Source organism: Macaca thibetana, chromosome 1 (assembly GCF_024542745.1).
Source record: "Macaca thibetana thibetana isolate TM-01 chromosome 1, ASM2454274v1, whole genome shotgun sequence".
In the NCBI taxonomy this organism is placed as follows: domain Eukaryota; kingdom Metazoa; phylum Chordata; class Mammalia; order Primates; family Cercopithecidae; genus Macaca; species Macaca thibetana.
In genome coordinates this window covers 22,169,094-22,191,390 of record NC_065578.1, presented here as the reverse complement: position 1 = coordinate 22,191,390, position 22,297 = coordinate 22,169,094, and the positions used below count along the sequence as shown (strand labels likewise).

Genomic DNA, 22,297 nt, shown 5'->3' with positions numbered 1-22,297 from the left:
TGGTCCCAGCTACCAGGGAGGCTGAGGTGGGAGTATCACTTGGGCCTGGGAGGTAGATGCTGTAGTGAGCTGTGATCCTGCCACTGCACTCCAGCCTAGGTGACAGAGCGAGACCCTGTCTCCAAAAAGAAAAAAAAAGGCAAGAGATTAAATTAGACACAGTTTAGTCGTGCCTTTTAAAATAACAAGGAGTTTGATCATTTTAAGATTGGGATAAAGGTGAGGATCAGTATTGTCAATTATGGTAACATTGGCAAGAAAAGGAGCTCAGTCTCAAGTAAAGGGGTAATATTTCCTTAGATATGAAAATATTACATTATTGCAGATCTCAATACTATTTAATAGAATTTAAAAACATTCCTGTATGGTTGTTCTTGGGAGATTATTCTGTACTTCAGTCAGGAATCCTTTAAGTCTGTAAACTTCAGTTTCAGCCTAGGTTTTTAAGTAGATTAAGCAGAAGTTAATACTTTTTTTTTTTTTTTTTTTTGAGACAGTCTCACTCTCTCCCCAGCCTGGAGTGCAGTGGCGCGATGTTAGCTCACTGCAAGTGCCGCCTCCATGATCTCGGCTCACTGCAAACTCCGCCTCCCGAGTTCGCACCATTCTCCTGCCTCAGCCTCCCGAGTAGCTGGGACTACAGGCGCCCACCACCATGCCCGGCTAATTCTGTTTTTGCATTTTTAATAGAGACAGGGTTTCACCGTGTTAGCCAGGATGGTCTTGGTCTCCTGACCTCGTGATCCACCTTCCTCAGCCTCCCAAAGTGCTGGGATTACAGGCGTGAGCCAGCACACCCGGCCATTAATATGTTTTAAAAGGCCACTATTTTTATCAGCTAAATCACTTTTGAAAATTTTGTCTTATACTCAAAATATCATCAAAACATTCTGTTTTCATTTGAACCTGTTGATTATAATGGTGCTTATGTGTTTGGCTATTGTTCAAGTACCTGAATTGGCTTGATTAGAAGGACTTGGGTGTTCTAGCCAGCTGTCGTATAACTAAATATTTTTTGGTTAAATGGTACGTGTTTAGCATTGTTTTGTCATTTTGAAACTTTTCCATGATTCCTGTTAAGAAATAGAACCTTACCAAATTACTCATATTGAAATATAATCTGTATAGTGTTGGTATGGGAAACGATCTAAATACAACCAACAATAAATATTTTTATTGAAACTTCCTTTTAATTAATGAGCAGTAATGTGGATATCTTCATTAGTTGTAATGTCATTTCTGTTTTACTATCCTAAATGTGAAAGCAAAGATGAATGAGACCATTTCTTGCACATATCAAATGATTTTGAAGGAATTTCTGGTGATTATTTAAATTTTCTAGTTAAGCTGTCTAGGTCACAATTCATTCAAAAATGCTGCTCAAACTTGAAGTGAGTAGGAATTTGGGGGATTTTGATTAAAATGCAGTTTCTGACTCATTAAATCTGAGATGGGCAAGAGTCTGCATTTCTAACAAGCTCATAGGTGATGCCAGTGTTCCTGACTACACTTTCAGTAGCAGAGTTACAGATTATCTCACATTTTTGGGGGATTTTGGAGAATGATCTTAGTAGAAAGGATAACAACAGATGTTTGCAGTGATTTGCCTGGATGTAGTTGGTCTGAGATTTAAAACTACAATAAAGGTTGCCACAAATGTTTAATAGTGTTTGGGATCCCAAGGAAAGGTTAGGAACATTGTCTGCAAGAAAATGAAATGAGTTTAGAAAAACAGGTTTTAATAGTTTCAAGGAATTGCTAGAAAATAATGGGAAGGAATACGTAGAAAAAATCAGGATCCTGAGAAAATGTCATGGCATGTTTATTTAGGAATTAGATCTGAAAACAGTTACATGAGTTACAGAAAAAATAAAAATAACTTAAAGCTCAGAAAGGAAAGGTTAATAGGTTACTAAAAATGCCTATGTGGTTTTATTTTTGGAATCTGTAACTTTGTCTCCCCAGAAAGGTTTTCCTTAACTAGTTCAAAGTAAATTTTGGGCCAGGTGTAGCGGCTCATGCCTGTAATCCCAGCACTTTTGGAGGCCAGGGCAGGTGGATCACTTGAGGTCAGGCAGGCATGCACCTGTACACAGCTGCTTGGGAGGCTGAGACCGGAGAATCACTTGAAACCAGGAGGCAGAGGTTGCATTGAGGCGAGATTGCACCACTGCACTCCAGCCTGGGCGAGAGAGTGAGTCTCTGTCTCAAAAAAAAACCAACCAACCAACCCCTCGCCCCCCCCGCCCCCCCAAAATCAAAGTAAATCTTGGGTAGTAAAAGCAGACTAATGATAAAAAGGTGCCTTTTTTTTTTTTTTTTGAGATGGAGTCTTGCTCTGTCACCCAGGCTGGAGTGCAATGGTGCGATCTTGGCTCACTACAACATCTGCTTCCGGGGTTCAAGTGATTCTCCTGCCTCAGCCTCCTGAGTAGCTGGGATTATAGGCACATGCTACCACGCCTGGCTAAGTTTTGTATTTTTAGTAAGAGATGAGGTTTCACCGTGTTGGTCAGACTGGTCTTGAGCTCCTGACCTCGTGATCCCCCCCTGCTTCACCTTCCAAAGTGCTGGGATTACAGGCGTGAGCCACTGTGCCAGGCCTGACTTTTTTTTTTTTTGAGACAGAGTCTAGCTCTCTCGCCCAGGCTGGAGTGCGGTGGCGCGATCACAGCAAACTGCAACCTCCGCCTTCTGGGTTCAAGTGATTCTCCCTGCCTCAGCCTCCCAAGTAGCTGGGATTACAGGCAGCTACCACCACGCCCCAACAGTTTTTGTATTTTTAGTAGAGAGAGGGTTTTGCCGTGTTGGCCAGGCTGGTCTGGAACTCCTGACCTCAAGTAATCCACCCACCGCGGCCTTCCAAAGTGCTGAGATTACAGGCCTGAGCCACAGTGCCCAGCCCTAAAGGTGACTTTTTTAAAACAACTTTCAGCCGGGCACTGTCGCTCATACCTGTAATCCCAGCACTTTGGGAAGCTGAGGCTGGCGGATCGTCTGAGCTCAGGAGTTCGAGACCACCCTAGGCAACATGGTGAAACTCCATCTTTACTAAAATACAAAAATTTAGCCAGGCATGGTGGCGCATGCCTGTAGTCGCAGCTACTCAGGAGGCTGAGGCATGAGAATCGCTTGAGCCTTGGAGGCGGAAGTTGCAGTGAGCTGAGATCACGCCACTGTACTACAACTTGGGCTACAGAGTGAGACCTTGTTTTAAAAAATAAAGACAATTTAGATCAACAGCTGGGAAATTCTCATGAAGAACAGAGACGACAAATGTGTCCTTTATGTAAAGAGGAGCTAGAAGGTGATCCCTGAAAACTGATTTTTTTTAAAGTCTGATTTTCAGCTCTAGAATTTTATTTTGAAAAATAAAAATAGTGTAGATGAAGTATGGGTGGAAAACATTCTGCTGTTTCTTTTTTCATGGCATGCTTTTTTTAAAATGATAGATTAGTAACACCTACTAACTATAGTGTAAGTACTATGCACCATGCTCTGTACTAAGGAGGCATTTTATATTCTGTGTATATCATGTAGTTTACAACCCTGCAAGGTAGGTAGTATTGTTCCTACCTACTTTACCTATAAGGAACTCAAAGATTGAGGTTAAGTAACTTCATATTGTGGCTATTGGCCACCTGTCTATGAAGTGGCAAGGCCAGGATTCAAACCCTGTGCTACCTGACTTAAAGTGTACATTCTTTACTGCTAGAGTGGAAAGACCTAATGTGAGGTTAGAACTAAGTGGGAAAGTTTATGTGTACTTAAAAGCTCTTTAAATTATGTCTAAAATAAAGCTAATCTAGAGTTTAAAGTAATATAGTTTTGTCTGAAATTAAGGATTACTTAGGCTTTTTTGTTTGTTTTATGTTGATAGTTGTCATTTGTTTTGCTCTTTTTTCATCATTCATTTATTAAAAACTTAAGCCAAAATGTATTGGATTTTGGTCTTTAGGAAGCCACTTTTGGGCTGGGCGCAGTAGCTCACGCCTGTAATCCCAGCACTTTGGGAGGCCAAGGTGGGAGGATTGCTTGAGCCCAGAAGTTGAAGACTGTCCCGGGCAACATGGCGAAACCCCATCTCTACAAAAAATTAAAAAAACTAGCTGGGCATGGTGACACACCTCTGTAGACCCAGCTACCTGGGAGGCTGAGGTAGGAGGATCATCTGAGGCCGGGAAGTTGAGGTTGTAGTGAGCTGTGATCAGGCCCCTGTACTCCAGCCTGGGCAACAGAGTGAGACCCTGTCTCAGAAAAAAATAAAGTTTTTAACCTAGGTAAACTTATACTTGTTTGGAAAAGGTTGCAGGAGGATCCCTTGAGCCCAGGAGTTGGAGACCCAGCGTCAGCAATATAGTGAGACATCATCTCAAAAAAAAAAGAAAAAAGCAAATATTTTAAGCTATCCCATCGCCTAATTTTTAGTTTCAGTCCTATACATTTTTTTTTTTTTTTGAAACGGGGTCTCTGTTGCCCTGACTGGAGTGCAGTGGCATGATGTTGGCTCACTGCAACCTCCGCCTCCCAGGTTCAATCGATTCTCCTGCCTCAGCCTCCCAAGTAGCTGGAATTCCAGGCGTGCACCACCACCCCCAGCTAATTTTTGTATTTTTAGTAGAGATGGGTTTCCCCATGTTGGCCAGGCTGATCTTGAACTCCTTACCTCAGGTGATCCGCCTGCCTCAACCTCCCAAAGTGCTGGGATTACAGGCGTGAGCCAGCGCACTGGGACTTAGTCCTGTATTTTTCAAGGCCATAGAGAAGAGTTTGTTAAAGGGCTTACTTATCAGACCTGAGTGTGTGTTTGCTTTTGTATGCAAGATACAGAATTACACATAACGAAGCCACTATGCTGGCCCCTAAAATTGGTGGGTGTAGAGAACCTGCTTTCCATATGTATTCTTAGAAGAAATGTTATCTTCCCTGGTACAGAAAGAAAGATGGTTTTTAAAACTGTTTTTTTTTTTTTTTTTTTTTTTTTTTGAAACGGAATCTTGCTCTGTCACCAGGCTGGAGTGCAGTGGCACGATCTCAGCTCACTGCAACCTCTGCCTCCCAGGTTCAAGCAATACTCCTGCCTGGCCTCCCAAGTAGCTGCGCCTACAGGTGCACACCACCACGCCCGGCTAATGTTTTGTATTTTCAGTAGAGACAGGTTTTCACCATGTTGGCCAGGCTGGTCACAAACTCCTGGTCTCAAGTGATCTGCCTGCCTTAGCCTCCCAAAGTGCTGAGATTATATAGGCATGAGCCACTGTGCCCGCTTATCTTTTAATCTGGAAAGTAAGTCAAAACAAGGATAAATGTTTCATAAAATTTATTCAAAAGATTGTAGTTGGGCCAGGTGTGGTGGCTCATGCCTGTAATCCCAACACTTTGGGAGACTGAGGCAGGCAGATCACTTGAGGTCAGGAGTTTAAGACCAGCCTGGCCAACATGGTGAAACCCCATCTCTACCAAAAAACACAAAAGTTAGCCAGGTGTGGTGGAGTGCACCTGTAGTCCCAGCTACTCAGGAGGCTGAGGTGGGAGAATCACTTGAACCTGGGAGGTAGAGGCTGCAGTGAGCTGAGACTGTGCCATTGCCCTCCAGCCTGGATGACAGAATGAGACCCTGTCTCAAAAAAAAAAAAATTCTGGCTGTGGCAGGTTACTTAAATGTATATAGATATATGTGGCCTTAAAGAAAGAAGTGTGAGTACTCCACCAGCTGAACAGTTAACATGAATTATTCTCAGTATATAACTTATGTGATCTTACCTACCAATAAACATTTGAGAGAAATGTTTAATTCTAATAAGATAACAGAACCAAATTGAGTTCTGTTGAGAAACCTTCATCATGGCTTGCAATGTTGTTGGAAATTCTTAATTCGGATCTTGTTTTTATTGATGTAACATGGGTTTTTTTTTGTCTTAAAAATGAGGATTGCAAGACCTATATGACAGTTGCTAGTTTATTTCTTCATAGTGTGATACGATAATAGGAATTTCCAGAAATTCCCCTCTTGAGTTTTGTCCTTAAGAAGTATTATAAAAGTAATTAACTTTCTTTTCTTTTCAGAAAGTACAGTAACATCTCGATCAACCTGTTAATGCTTTGGAAGGGATATCATTAAATGGATTGATCTTAAACATAATCAAATATAGATAACTAGTTCAAAGTCAGCCATTTATTGAAAATGTTAAGTCTAGTTTATACCTAACATTGATAATTGATATGATATTCATTCTAAATTTCATGGCCATTGTGTGTTTGTTTCAGAAGTTAAGAATATAAAATTAGTAAGTCATGGTCATTGCCTTCAAATAATTTAGAGAAGATTGTAGGAAGCAATAAAAGATTTAAATAGTAGTGATAATCATCAAACCAAATGTTCCAGAAACACCATTGGAAGTTTGAAAGGTGTCCTGTGCTCCTAAGAAAATATTCAGATTATAATTGCAATACATGAATAATGAATAATTAGATTAGGACAGCAGAAGAGTTTGTAAAATGTGTATATTCTGATTTTTTTTAGCCAACTAAAAAAATTAAGCTTGGCCGGGCGCGGTGGCTCAAGCCTGTAATCCCAGCACTTTGGGAGGCCGAGACGAGCGGATCACGAGGTCAGGAGATCGAGACCATCCTGGCTAACACGGTGAAACCCCGTCTCTACTAAAAAGTACAAAAAAACTAGCCGGGCGAGGTGGCAGGCGCCTGTAGTCCCAGCTACTCAGGAGGCTGAGGCAGGAGAATGGCGTAAACCCGGGAGGCGGAGCTTGCAGTGAGCTGAGATCCGGCCACTGCACTCCAGCCTGCGCCACAGAGCGAGACTCCGTCTCAAAAAAAAAAAAAAAAAAATTAAGCTTAATGTTCACTGGATATGATCAAGTAACTTGATTTTTAAGAATTTTCACCTATCTAGTTCAAATTTTATTTAAAGAAAATATTAAAATGTAAAGGTGGAGTGATTGAGTGTGTTAATCTGAAGGAACGAAGGTGAAGGTAGGTTTCCTAATATTTTTATTTTTCCGTTGCTGAAAACTTAAGGCTTCATGTGAGAAATCCTTGGTCAAAACTGAATTAATGATCACTTTTCTGAACCATTTCTTTCCTCCCTGAAGAAAAACAGACATACAGATGTTGCTTGGTTAAAATTGAATAGATTTACCAAAAATAACATTTTAATCCGTTTCCCGTAACTCATAAGGTTCCCTATGAAATCAGGTTGTTCCATTCCTCACTATGGCTTATGAAACTGGTTAATCTAGTGTCTGATATACATTTTTTGTATTATAGAACGTTAATACGTTTGACAGGAGTGACTGCTGAAGTGACTTCTTTAGAAAGAAAACATAGATGATAGCTCCTATTTAAACAAAACAAAAACAAAACTCAGGACTACATGTCTCCTAAGAATGCATGGTTTAGCCTAGTATTCTAGCCTTTTCAGCTCTTCATTCTCTATTTATTATTTTTCACCCGTAAACATTTTCAAGACCAGCCAGGCACAATGGCTCATACCTGTAATCCCAACACTTTGTGAGGCCAATACAGGCAGATTGCTTGGGCCCAGGAGTTCAAGACTAGCCTAGGCGACATGGCGAAACCCCATCTCTACAAAAAATACAAAAATTGGCTGGATGTGGTAGATCATGCCTATAGTCCCAGCTGAGGCGGGAGGATCACTTGAGCCGAGGAGGTTGAGGCTCCAGTGTGCCATAATGGTGCCACTTGCCACTGTACTCCAGCATGGATGACAGAACGAGACCCCGTCTTTAACAAAAAAGAGTTCTAAGACCCATAAACTGCCATCTGGCACTTTTAGCATGAGAGAACCGAGGTTAACACATTGAAATGGTTATAATTTCATTCAAAAGCAAACTAATAGTATTTCCGGTGTGCTGCCATTGTCTTAAATACCTTATGTTAACTTACTAAACTTCATACTAACCCTGTAAAGTAAGTATAAATGTGGATACTAGACACACGTATTTTAGTCCAAGGCCTGCCAACTAGAAGTTGCCCATCTAGTATTGAACCTAGATAGATCTGATACCAGAACTCATTTTTTGTTTGTTTTACGAGATGGGGTCTGTCTTTGTTGCCCAGGCTGGAGTGCAGTGGCACGAATTCCTAGGCTCAAAGCGATCCTCCTGCCTCAGCCTCCCAAAGTGCTGGAATTACAGATTTGAGCCACCACGCCTGGCCCAGAACTCATATTTTAAACACCACTCTGTACTGCCTTCTGGATTTTACTTGTTCTGTGCAATCATATTAGGTAAATGTCATTAGGCTTCTTTGAAAAATTGGTTTACTACTCGCTAGCTGGTTATGCTAATGGTTTCTCCAGCCCAGGACTATAGGTAGGGCCAACAACTGGTATTCCAGAAATAAGAACAAAAATGATTTTCTGTCGTGATGTTAAGATTAATGATAGCCTCTCAATAGCTCAGAAACTTCTGTTTTGTAAATTGTGTGCTGTCAGTAAGTATAGCCTTCACTAATTGAACAATGCCCATTTTGAGACTTTCCTAGTTTCTCAAACTGCTTTTTTTGTGCTTGTGACTTTGTCACACATTTACTAAACATTTTGTGATTCAACCCTTTTGCCAGTTTCCAATGATCTCCTAGTTAGAGTGTTTCAGAATTTGTTTCAAATTGTTTTTAATAAAATTGAGCCAGGCTGTGGTATTTTATCTGCAACTTACTACAATTTTACGTGTAATTCAATTTTATCCTTAACTACTTCTCTCCAGATTGGAGTTCTTATTCTTTGAAGTCAAAAGCCACTTTATTTCTGTGAATACTTCCTTTGCACCGTTTTGTACCTTCCCTGGCTTTCTATTACGTCTTTGAAGTGGCTACTGGAAGGTAATGAAGTATGCTGGATGCATATATATTAACCATGGTTTTGTGTCGTGTTAATCATCCTTTTAAAAAAAAAAATCCTTCCAAATTATCCCCAGTTGTTATCTTTCTGTTTGTGTGTGTGTGTTTTAGAAGGGAGGCGTTAGGCCGGGCGTGGTGGCTCATGCCTGTAATCCCAGAACTTTTGGAGGCCGAAGTGGGTGGATTACCTGAGGTCAGGAGTTCAAGACCAGCTTGGCCAACATGGTGAAACCCCGTCTCTACTAAAAATACAAAAGAGAAGTAGCTGGGCATGGTGGCGGACGCCTGTAATCCCAGCTACTCGGGAGGCTGAGGCAGGAGAATCACTTGAGCCCGGGAGGTGTAGGTTGTGGTGAGCTGAGATCTCACCATTGCGCTCCAACCTGGGCTACAGAGCGAGACTCCAAGAAGTTGTGCATTATTCCCATTTCATTTCATGATTTGCCTAGGCATGCATCATAGAAGAAAGATAAAACAGAGCTGGATGTGGTGGCTCATGCCTATAATCCCAGCATTTTGGGAGGCCGAGGTGGGTGGATTACAAGGTCAGGCATTCAAGACCAGCCTGGACAACATAGTGAAACTCCATCTCTACTAAAAATACGAAAAATTAGCCGGGCGTGGTGGTGCATGCCTGTAATCCCAGCTACTCAGGAAGCTGAGGCAAGAGAATCACTTGAACCTGGGAGGCAGAGGTTGCAGTGAGCTGAGATCATGCCACTGCACTCCAACCTGGGCGATAGATCAAGACTCTGTCTCAAAAGAAAAAGATAGAACCAGAATTTATTTCCTGGTAGATTTTCACTAACTTTGATTCCTGGAGAAAGGCTGTAGTGGAATTCATAAGCAAAGTTAAATGGCATCCTGATTTCCTGTTAACTTTGAGAAAATCTATTGTCTTTTTGAGACAGTCTCGCTCTGTCACCAAGGTTGGAGTGCAGTGGCATGATCTTGGCTCACTGCAGCCTCCGCCTCCTGGGTTCAAGCAGTTCTCCTGCCTCAGCCTCCCGAGAAGCTGGGACTACAGGTGTGTACTACCACACCTGGCAAATTTTTGCATTTTTAATAGAGATGGAGTTTCACCATTTTGACCAGGCTGGTCTCAAACTCCTGACGTCAAGTGGTCCGCCCACCTTGGCCTCCCAAAGTGCTGGGATTACAGGCATGCGCCACCTCAGCCAAGAAAATTTGTTCTCTGATAGTAACAGGTCATATGTATATCTTGTTGATTGAATAAATAGCCAGCAATATCAGAACTGGGACTTACTTAATGACCTGGAAAGTATTAATGAAAGCCAGACTGGCTGTAGTTATATTTAGCACCAAGACCAACTTCAGAATTTCAAACGGATATCTATCTGACTTACAAGGTGCCCTCAGTTGTTTTGGGGTTCCATCTAGCTGTGTTCTGCCTGGGATTAGTTACAGAATTTAGTTGCTGTTCAGTCAAAGCCGGTGGGTAATAGCAGCAGTAATCTTCAGGTCATTTCGGCTGCCTTTTTTCCTCCCAGTTGTTATTCTCGATCCTTTATTTTTGACACAGTTGGATAAACTTCCAAACTGTTCTAGCTTTTGCTGGTTCTATTTGATCCATAATTCCGTGTTTTTTGTTGGCCCTATAACACTTCTTCCCATGTCTTTTTGTCCTGCGTTAGGGGCTTCATCCACTGGTTGGGGCTCTACTGGATTTTAGTATACTCCCAAGTCATATCTCTAACCAGTCTTTCACTTTACAATCTCGTATGTGCCTCCAGATCACATGAAACTTGATAATGTTGAAAAACAGTTACAAGCATGTGTTCACTTAGAAACATGTAGTGAATATCAGTATTCCAGGCACTGGCACTGTGCAGTCACGGGTATACAGGGAGAACAGCTGTGAAAGGAAACAAAACCTTATAGGCTTAGCCATGAAAATTGTGAGTTTGGAAAGCACCTTTTGATCCCACCAATTGAAATCTTAATAGTTCTTTTGTTGAATTTTCTGTTAAGTCGTGGTGATTCTTCTCTGTGATGTCTTTTTCTTAATATCTCTAGTCATTAATCTAATATCCTAAGGTGATGGTTTTTAATGACTTGGAACAAATGTAGAAAAAAATACCAGACCAGCCATAAGCAATAACAGCTATAGTTTAGTACTTGGAGTTCTAATCGGTTGATTAGGAAACTTACATTAAAAACCTTCTAGGAATTCAGCAGTATTTTGTAAGTGAATTTTATTTTATTAATTACAACAGCTTTTATATCAGATTCAAACTATATTGAATGTTAGAAGGTCATTTTTATGCTAGATATTCTAGGTACTGAAAATACATCAGTGAATAAAACAGGCTGTCTCCTATGGAGCTAATGTTCTGTTAAAGGAGACAAAATTAATTCACATTTAGTCTGTTTGATAAAATCCAAGACTTACAGGGTGGGAAGCACTGCTGTGGGCCTTAAAAGTCACTTCCTGGATTATTATAGCCCTCTTCCTCGTCATCCTGCCCAATCCCTCCTACTATCCTATTTGTCCTACGCAGTTGTCATAATCATCACACAGACACCCACATGCCTACTATGTCATGGTGTCAAGTTTAAATTCTTGAAGTTTGAGACCTTTCATATACTTGGCATCTTATGTTTCCTTTAAACCTTTTATCAATTTCCCAGTCTGTCTGCAGTTCTGCCTAAGACTTTTCTGTCATCCTTAGGAGGGTTATGCTGATTGTTTTCCCAGTACTTTGGTCCACCTTGCTTTAACCCATTGCTTTCTAGCAATTATTTTGGCAGTTACTTCATTTTCCTAAGACAAAGATTAGAATGTATTGTCACTGGTGAAATAATAGAAATATATGGTTGAGCCATATACAGAATAACTTACAGACTCCAACCAGTGGCCCTCTTCAGGGAGTATTTGGAATCATCTGAGTGACAGTTTGACAACAAATTTGGACTGAATCTTAATATCTAGATGCTGTGTGTAACAAAATCTGTAAATAGAAAATATAAAATGGTTAGAATTAGTCCATATGAGAGTTTACATTCAGAGGTTTGGAGGGCAAACCTAGTGACTCAAAGGGAACTTCTGAAGATTTCTTGCTCTTGACTATTACATAGAGCAGTCTCTTGCTGCACAGTTGTCAAAATCCCACTTCATGAACGCTCACAGACCAAATGGCAGAAAACAACCCAGTTGTTTTCCCAGTTGTTTCTATTCCTAAAAATTGCATAGGTGGGTACATATCGTATTCTATTGTATTTTCTGAAAGCAAAGGTACTGTCATGTTCTTGTGGTCTATGTGCATATCGCTGTAGTTATCCATGCTATAGATAAAACTGTTGAAAAGAATTAATTGTGGTGATAAACTCCCTTAGATGGACTCTGTTAGACGTGCCTCCTTATGGTGTTTGTGCCTTAACTGTCTCTTCTAGGGGAAATTAATGTACGAAAGAAAGGCTTCTTGATATTTAGACCTTAGACTTGATATCTAATCCAACACCCTCCCTCCCCCATTTATAGGAATATTACTCATTTATTGAGTACTACTATATGCCAGACACAAAAAGCTAGGTACTTTGTTTTATTTTTAGATCCACAATAACCTTGATTTAGGTAGTAGTATCCCTGTTTTACTAGTGAGAAAACTGAGGCCCAGAAAGGTTAAATTATAATTGTATGGCTAGTTTGTGACAACTACAGATACTGCAACTAAAAATTTACCTTTCTGTTTTTTTTTCATTCTTTCTCTAGAAATACATATTTAGCTCTTTAGAGCTAGTAACAGTATATTTTTTAGGTTAGACTTATTGTGGGAAGTTTTGAATTTAAAAACTAAAAAAAAAAAAAAAAGGTTTATTGTAAAGGTTTAAATTTTTTAAATTTTAATCTGCTGTTATGTGCTTCTGTTACTCCTGACCTTAGCGTTGCAGGATACTTTCTTATCCATATTTTGTGATTGATATATGTGTGATTCTTTGTATGTACAAAAGCTTGAGCTTGAGGTTTTTAGAGGAAAGGAATAAAAGAAATTAAGTTGGTTGAATTAAGTATGGCTTGCTGGATTTGGTTATTCCCACAGCAAACTTGAGCATTCAGTTTACCCATGATTAAGGGTGCTGATACTACATATAAGGGCGTTCTGCCTTCCATCTCTTTTCTAATATCAATAGTATTAATTGATGCCAGGCAAGAGGAGTGCTGCCATATTTGAGTCAGCTACTTTGTCAAGAGAGTATTTTGCAGAATGCACCTGAAGCTGTTCTGAAAGTTAAGTATCATTAAATACGTTGTCAAACCCTGAAGTTGAAATTCCAGCCATTCAGGGAGCCCCTCAGGGAGATCACTGCTTTTCCCTTGCAAAAATAAAAATAGTAGCCTATAAAACGCTATTTAAATATATACTCTATGTCTGATTCTAATAGCTAGTATTTGTTAAGTGCTGAGTAAGTGCCAAGTGCTATTCAAATTGCTTTTTAGGCTCACACCTATATAATCCCAGCACTTTGGGAGGCCAAGGCAAGAGGATTGCCATCTTGAAATTTTTTTTTTAAGTACTTTTTAGGTGTTCTTTTAAATGATTCTACTTTACAGATGAAGACACTGATGTGCAGGGAAGTTTAATTCACCTTTTTTTTTTTTTTCTCAAGTTTACAGCAGGTATTTAGTCATTGAGCCATCATTCAAATCATAATAACTAGTCTTTACAAAATAGAGCCCCAGAGTGCTACAGATAAAAAGTTTTTGTTTTGCTTTGCTTTTTAACTTTGGTGTTGTCTCTTTCCCTTTCTTTCTCCCCTCATCTTCTCTCTACCCTATGATCTGTTTTGGATTTTTCTCATTATATATAAGCTTTAACTTTTCTTCCTTTTTTTCCCCCCTTTATTTCTTTTTGAATGGTTTTAGTGTTTGTGGGAGCAGAAAACTCTGGAAATGTATTCATAAGTTTAGAAATTATATAAGATACTTCAGAATAATAATACATTGTTTTAGAAATTTCCATTTTGAATTATGTTGTTTATGGGGAGGGCTATTAAAGTGTTCTCTACCAATTTATGATACATTTTAGATTTCCCACTTTTTTTCTGGATATCTGTCAGGAGATGGTGTAGAGGTTTGGTAAGTAATACAGTTTGATTTTGTATGTCTCAAGGGTTACTCATTCAGTCACATATTTGAGTTTATTTTATTCTGGCCTTTTTTCCCTGTGGGGATTCTGTTTGCAGTATTAATTGAAAATCTTTATGTTAATGCTAATTTTGATTTTTTTTTCCACTAGCATGTATTGGAACACTCAGGCTTGAAGAAGGACATAGGTAAAAAGTATAATATGGAACATTTTCTAACATTAGGGTTGTGAAAATTCTCTTATTGTTTAGTTGCATACTTGGCATATTCAATCTGAAAAAAATTATTTATAAAACAATTTAAAAGATAATGTTTAAGCCAAAACAGTTATTTATATTTCAATTCTCTTATTTTTATAAATAAAACACCAATTTCTTTAATCACAAAGGTCAAGAAAGGTTATCTCATGTTACATTAGGACATACTTAGGACTTCAAAGTATTTCCCTTCCGTGTGAAATTTTATCCAGAAGACTTGAATTACTTAATTGTAAAGTGACTAGCAAACGTGAATCTAAAACATGGTTTCAGTTTTTCAGAATCAGGCCTGCTTTGTCCCTAAATGCTTTCTTATTTCCCCAGAGCCCTTATTGGATTTAAGCCCCATATCATATCTCACATACCTGAGACAGACATACCACAGTGAACCCTGCATGTCTTTGTTAGTTCTTTTCCGTGCCTAGAGGTTGTAGAAGACCAAGGAACCTTGGAAGTGACTTACTCTTTTGCTTCATAAAGTTGCTTTAAAACAGCCTTTATTTTAATATATTAACAAGGTATGTCACGCATTTTTAAATTTTAAGGTTAATTAGTCATTAATTTTGTCAAACAAATGTTCTTTGGAAACTAGGTATCTTCAGTGTCTTTTACTTGGAGTTACTTGAAGTTTGCTTAAACTTTATTCACTTGGAGTAGAACTTCCTAGTTAAATGATTGAAAAGGACTAGTTCTGCAAATCTGTGAGAACATGAGCTTCTGCAAATGCATAATATAAATTCTCTCTCTTTTTTTTAAAAAAAAACTTTATTTTTACAAACCTAGATCTCTTCCTGCTTTGATTTATCTTCATCATATCTTTCAGAACAAGCCTTTGATGGAATTCTAGGAAAGGTTGAGATTAAGAATATATTAAAAATATATATATATATTTTTTTGAGATGGAGTCTCGCTCTGTCGCCCAGGCTGGAGTGCAGTGGCCGGATCTCAGCTCACTGCAAGCTCCGCCGCCCGGGTTTACGCCATTCTTCTGTCTCAGCCTCCCGAGTAGCTGGGACTACAGGCACCCGCAACCACGCCCGGCTAGTTTTTTGTATTTTTTAGTAGATATTCCACTTTGTACATTCTGTTTATATTATAGTAAACTAAGTTAGCAAGATAAAATTAGGAATTTCACCCAAGGTATCAATCAGATGGAACCATTAGTCCACTGAAGAATTTACTTTTTAAAAAAAGTTAGTGGAGGAAAGGCGATGCTGCTGCTTAAAAGTAATCAGAAATAAAGATGGTAAGCATCATATTATACATGGTAAATATATACAAGTTTTGTCAATTTAAGAAAAAATACAAAGATGGTAAGGCATCTTTGAAATTAATTTGTTGTCAGTAGGAAATTTCATCTGATATATATAAATTTTGTTTCATAAAGCAAGGAGAAATGGTGTAAATAATACAAGTGTGGCTGTTGACATTTGAAAATGTCCATTTATTTTTGAAGTGACTCCCCCCACAGATTATATAACTGTAGAATCAAATACAGATTTTTTCACTTTTCTTCCTTGCTTTAGCATTTTTTCAAAAGTTACCTGAAAGTTCAGTTTAGATTGAAAAATAAGGGCCTGATTAATAGCGCTGTGTATGATGGTATTAGAGTACATATGTTAGTATTTTCATGAAAGAGGAAGAGAGCAATAACTGATTTGCCAATGATTAAAAGATAGTGGCGACATTTTCCTTTGAAAGTTTGGGCTAGAAATTTATAACCTTTGGCCCATGAAACTATAGTAGCTTCAGTCACGCTTCCATGCCACATCTCTACCTAAAGGGAGGGTGGAATCCGCCTTCTTTTTTTTTTTTTTGAGACGGAGTCTCACTCTGTCGCCCAGACTGGAGTGCAGTGGCACAATCTTGGCTCACTGCAACTTCCACGTCTCAGGTTCAAGCAGTTCTCCTGCCACCACGCCTGGCTGATTTTTGTCTTTTTAGTAGAGATGGGGTTTCACCGTGTTGGTCAGGCTGGTCTCGAACCCTTGACCTCAGGTGATCCACCCGCCTCAGCCTCCCAAATTTCTGGGACTACAGGTGTGAGCCGTCATGCCTGGCCTGAATCCACCTTCTCAAAAGTAACTTCCATTCGCTTTGTCCCTGACAGTCTGCTGGTGACCATGATTTCTAAGGCTCACTCATGGGACCAAAGGCCAGAAGAAAGGGAGGAGGGTGGTAACCAGATAAACTTTGCAACCCCTTTGATATGACCTTTTGGGTGAGAATTTTTATGAAAAGTAATATATACTTCTACTATAGATCTACCTCTAGTTTCAACCTCTAGTTTTAACACTGATTTTTTTCCCTTAATTTCCAGAAGCATGATATAATATCTTTTTCAAAGAAAGTGGGAAGAATGTCCACAGATGTTAGCAGAAGACAATTATGCAGGCAAAATATTTTCTCAAATTAAAATTTAAAACAAAAGTTTGCAGGGAATGCAGTGGGGTTCAGCATTAGGGAGATAGGAGATGATAAAAATACATATTAAATAATTTGTAGCCTGATATGCTTTCTATGTAGATTGCTTACAATTAACATGAAATAAGCATTTCATTCCTTAAACATTATTTGGGGAAAAATGGGGAGCCAGGCTGGAGGCACAGTTTTGCACCAGATGCTCTGTATCCAGATAGCAGAAATGACTAACAGCACTGGTATCCATCAGTCCCAGAGCAGAAGCATCTCCAGAGGGGGACATCTGTAAATCCTGAATCTGATCACCTCATCATCATTAGGCAATGGATAGGATAAGGCTTCATGAAGAGAATTTTGGTGGCTTTAGATAGTTAAGAAAGTATATATAGGAAAAAACTGGAAATCATGTCCAAGATTTTTTTTCTAACTCTTTATCCTGGCATTGCTAACATCTCACAACTAAAATAATCTTAACAGACACTTGATTAGTTTTTAAAAATGCATTTTCATGACATGAGACTACAGAAATTGGCATTTTCTTAAGACGTAGTTTACATTTGACTGCTTACTATGTCCAGGGCATCCCCAAATTGGGAGAGATTGCCAAGTCAGTTGCCATTTTGCCTGCCTTTTACCAAGGACTAGCCTACAGGTTCAGTTTTGCTCTTGACTTTGGCCCTGAATTGAGAACTGAGTGGAAGTATGGAGACAAAGCCAGCAGCTTTACTCAAAAAATATATATGAGTCTAGTATTTTTTTGTTTTTGAAAGACATGTTACTGAGACCGACCCAGTCAGGGGTCACTGAAGATTGGGTTAAATAAAACAATAATGTTATTCATGTGTTTGAAATTAATATTTTAAAGACCCACACACACACTTTAAAATGTAACTCGATTTGCTGTATAGGCCAGAGAAATATGGCTGTTACGATGAAGGCATAACTTGTCTGGTTCTTGATTATTTACACCATTAGAGAAGAATGCAAATATGAATAGCTCAGAGTAGTTTAACTTTGTAGTTTTCTACTTTTTCTCATGTCCAGTGTTCAGTTTCTTATAAACCAGGCATGAAGAGAAACAAAAAATAATTCTCCAGATCATGAGGTTGTCTTCATCCTAAGCACAGAGGTATAATAATTACATTTCTCAGAAGTTCCCCTTCTGTTTAGAGTCTCAAGGGCAATTGAGATGTCAGTGAGGCTGTGATTAAATGTATTGGATATTGGAGGATTTTAAATACAAACAAGTATTACAGGTGTTACCACTGACCCTGAAGGTAAGATTTACTATGAAAATTTATAATGCAAGGAAGAATGATCATTTTCAAAATATACACTTTGCAACTTAAGTTGGCTGTCACAACAACAAAATACTACAAACCAGGATGTCTAAGAGCAGAAGTCTGTGGTTGCCAACTCTCAAGCCTCTTAGCTTAATCCAATCTAGGATGCATTTCCACTCTGCAACAAACAGTATTTTTGCCTTATTTGCAGATAACAGTTTTAATGCAGGTACTGCCCACAGATTAGCTTTGAGCAGTGTCTTTTTGCTTTGGTTTTTTGATTTGTTTGGTTTGTTTTGAGACTGAGTCTCACTCTGTCGCCCAGGCTGGAGTGCAGTGGTGCGACCTTAGCTCACTGCAACCTCTGCCTCCCGGGTCAAGTGAGTCTCCTGCCTCAGCCTCCCAAGTAGCTGGGACTACAGGCGTGAGGCACTGTGCCCGGCCAAGCAGTATCTTTTTGCTTTAAGTAACTTACATGTACATTTGTTTTCCTTTTGATTGTTTCTTTTTAGTTGCAAACTAAGAAACACTGAGCTCAGCATTCATATAATTACAAACTCTGTCTTAATTTCTCAGTTTGTTTTCTCAGAAAAAATGCAATTTTTTTTCTTTATTTTTCTTTGTTTTTCTTTATAAAGTGAAGAGTAGGTAGCATGAATTCCTCTTGCCCTTTGCTATTTCAGTCTGGCATCAGCAGTTGTTGCTGTGTCCAGTTTTCATCCATGGATTTTTCTGGGATTGAAGATGTGTTGAGTTCAATGTTGATTATTTAATTGGGCAGTATAAGTAAATTCACTGGCTCTCCTTCCAGTTTAGTGATTACTGAATATCATCCATGACATTTTATATTTCTTACACTTCTAGAATGCTAGCCTGAAAAGAGAAGTTGTAAGTCAGGGACAGTAGTATGCGCCTCTAGTCTCAGCTAGTTGGGAGGCTGAGGTTTGAGCCCAGGCCTTCATGGCTGTAGTGCACAGTGACTGTACTTGTGAATAGCCACTACACTCCAGCCTGGGCAACATAGCAAGACTCCCACCCCTTAAGAAAAAAAGAGAAGAGAGAAAAAAATAGAAGTTATGGAGAGGGAGGCGGATACTTGAATACTTTGACCATACTTGGCATAATAGACATTTTGAGGGCTTTTTGTTTTTCCTTAAAATTCTTCTGAATCAGTTTTCATTGTTTCTAGTCATTATATTTATCATTAATGAATTCATATTCTGCTCTAGCCCCTAAAGATAGTTTGATACGCTAACTTTTGTTTTGCCTTTCTAGCTGCTAAGATAGATAATGGTTATTGCAAAATGCACGTTTTTAAATGGTCTCCAGTGTGGATTGCTTCTGAGCTGCTGATGGATTGAATACATTGAGAAGGAATGTGTCATTTGGAATCCAGGACCAGTCAGCAAGGATAACTGCCTGATTTTATGGTCAGAATGCTCTAACTCTTATGGCATACTGATGACTTTTTTCCATTTTCCAAAAAAGCAAGTTTTGTCAGTCTCAGTGTTTCTCTGATCTAGCTACTCACAATTCCATTCCCAAAGTAGTGACCTAGTTCTGTCACTTGGGTTTCAAAGGGAGTTGAAGTGTCACTGAGTGAGTACAGCAAACCTGTTTAATGATTTATAGGAAGCAAAGAAAAAGAATTTTGTTTGCTAACCTTAGAAGTATATCAAATTTTGGTTTAATTTATAATTTTGCAAAGTATGAAGATATTTCCTGGCTAACTCTAGATGAATTATTCAATATTTTCTCTCCTATCTTAATGAAGTTAATTTTAATGCTAATTTCCTATAACCAAGAAAACAGTTGAGTTAAATAACCCTTATCTTTTCAACTTAAAGCTTATACTACTAATAATCATATAACATTCACTTCCTTTTTTCTGACTTAATTGGTAGGTAAATAAAATATTTCAAATTTGATTGGCAAATTGGAAAATCACTCAGAACAATCTGCTAGTATTTTTTATGCCCTTTGTTTTTTCCTTTACACATTTATAGTGCAAAATAAATCAAGGACAAAGACTCGCACTGAGTTGATCAACTTGTGTTTGGCCTTCATGGGAATTAGAACTTTTTTCCCCTCAACATTTATTAAAGGAACATACAGAATTTCAGACTATAGCAAACTAATACCTTTAGCTTGACTAAGAGTTGATTTTCATTAAGGAACAGAACTTGTAATGTATTTCAACATACTTTAATGTATGACTCATCCCTGTTAAAGTTGTGAGACTCAAAACTATGCCCAAATCACTTAATTTTATGTCCTTCCCTGTTTACTGTGTCTGACCTTCAAGATTTCGTGACTGATGCTGAAATGGAAGCCAACCACTGCAGAAATTTGGGGGAAAATGAGATCTGAAGAATGCAAGGGGAAGTAGGAATTCATTTCTAGCATTTCCAAACCTGCTTTATCGTGTCTGCTCCACCACAGTCAGAGGAAAAGACTGAGTTCATGGAAATTACCAGCTAAGCCTTACATCTGTCTTTAATGTTTTTAGGAAATATACTGAAAAGGTAAGTGAGATGTCTGTTTTAAAGAAAGGCTCTTACTAGGTACCTTAAAACCAGTTGTTTCCTATTAGTAAAGATGGGCAGCTTCTTTATTGCTAGCTTCACAAAGGCTTTCCCCTGTTCTGTGTGTTTCTCAGTATTGTGGAGAAGGTAGTTTCTGAGCAGGGTGGTGCTTTTCCTCTGCTTCTCAGCAGCTAAGACAGAAATTGCACTGAAGTGTACAAAATGCCAATTTTTGTTCTGTTGTACTCAAATCCTTTTTTTAAAAAAATTATTTCAGTTGAGTCTTAGTTTTATTCCTCACTATATAGGAAAAAAATATTTAATGCCTCAAAGTTCTAGTCAGCATTACATTTGCATTACTCTTATTTGCAGCAAATATGAGTAAAATTATAGGTTTTTAAAGGTCTCTAATAACATCCACCTATATTGGTTTTGTAGATAATCCATAAATTATCAGAAATGAATTATTCTACATTTATTATACACCCACGTAATAGGTGTAGTGCCAGGCCCTGGAATATACTATTGGCATCATCTCATGTGATAAAAAGACACATTCTGCCATCCTGGACCATACAAAGGTAGACTAGCATGTAGTTCATGTGCTTAAGGAGTTCGTTTTTATTGACGTGATACAGACAGAATTGCAGTTTAGGGAGTCAAAATCTAATAAGATGAGACTAATTCCATTTTTTCCTTTAATACTAATAACTAATGTGTAAATCTGAATAGGACACATTCTATATGAAAACTCTGTGTGTGCATCTGCACTAAATACTTTGTGTGTGCCAAGTACTGTTTTAAACTCTACATATATTTTTTTAATCCTCAGAACTGTTCTCTGAAATAGGTACTAATACTAAAGCTTATTGTTTAAGGAAGGCAGAAATTAAGTAACTTGGCCTAAGTTTGCATAATTATGATCTGGGATCAATATTTGAACCCATACAGGCTGATTGCAGAGCCTGCACTCTTAATTTGAGTGTGATATTTATGTGCAGTACCTGGCTATAAGTACCCACAAAACATTTCAAATTCTTTATAAAATTTGCTTAGTTAAAAAAAAGTACCAATTGCATAGTATGGTTATAAGTCTGGTAGTAGTTAGGCTTTTTACGAGACATGCCGCTTACTGCACCAAGGAGGCAACAAGGCTTTGAGAGCCCAAAATTCCCTTTCTTCAGCTCCTGCTTCCAAGACAGTCATTTTGCATGATAACCCTTTCCCCAAAAACACAGACACAAAATTTAAAGAACTGGAACAGAGGAAGCAGAGCTTGTAGTAGTATATATATTTAGTACCCTGTCCTTTAGGTCCACCCCTCTTTCTTTATTGATTGTGGACATTTTGTTTTAAATGCTAAATCATGAGAATATATGACTGCTGAGACTTTTCCAAGGATTTTTAAAAAAACAGATTAGGCTTTGTGCAGAAGTAAAGAAAAAGTGCTCTGAGAACCCCAGGTAGGTAATTTACTTCCTATTGTACAATAGTTTGTTTGAAACCTCTTCACCTCTATCCCTTATTGTTTTATACTCTGTAAATCTGATTTTACCTTTAATAAACTTTTCTGAAGTGAGTGAGTTTTTTTGTCTTATTTCTCATTAGATTCTCTACCTTCTTTGTTCTCTTTATGTTATTGCCACTCTCTTCAAAACTGGTGGTTTAATTAAAGTGAGAGCATCTCCTATATACCTAGTACTGTTGAGGATTAAAAAATATATGTGTGCCGGATGTGGTGGCACACACCTATAATCCCAGCACTTTGGGAGGCCTCAGGCAGGGAGGATTGCTTGAGCTAATGAGTTCAAGATCAGCCTGGTCAAC

The 22,297-nt window shown here is 38.6% G+C and overlaps 1 long non-coding RNA gene across 1 annotated transcript; it reads left to right on the top strand.

Moving 5' to 3' along the window:
- Window positions 1–2,309: 2,309 nt before the first annotated feature.
- LOC126956877 (uncharacterized) lies at window positions 2,310–22,049 on the top strand. Its single transcript, XR_007726520.1, has 2 exons — window positions 2,310–19,375; window positions 20,251–22,049. It is a non-coding gene; the product is annotated as an uncharacterized LOC126956877 (long non-coding RNA).
- The last annotated feature ends 248 nt before the right edge of the window (window positions 22,050–22,297 follow it).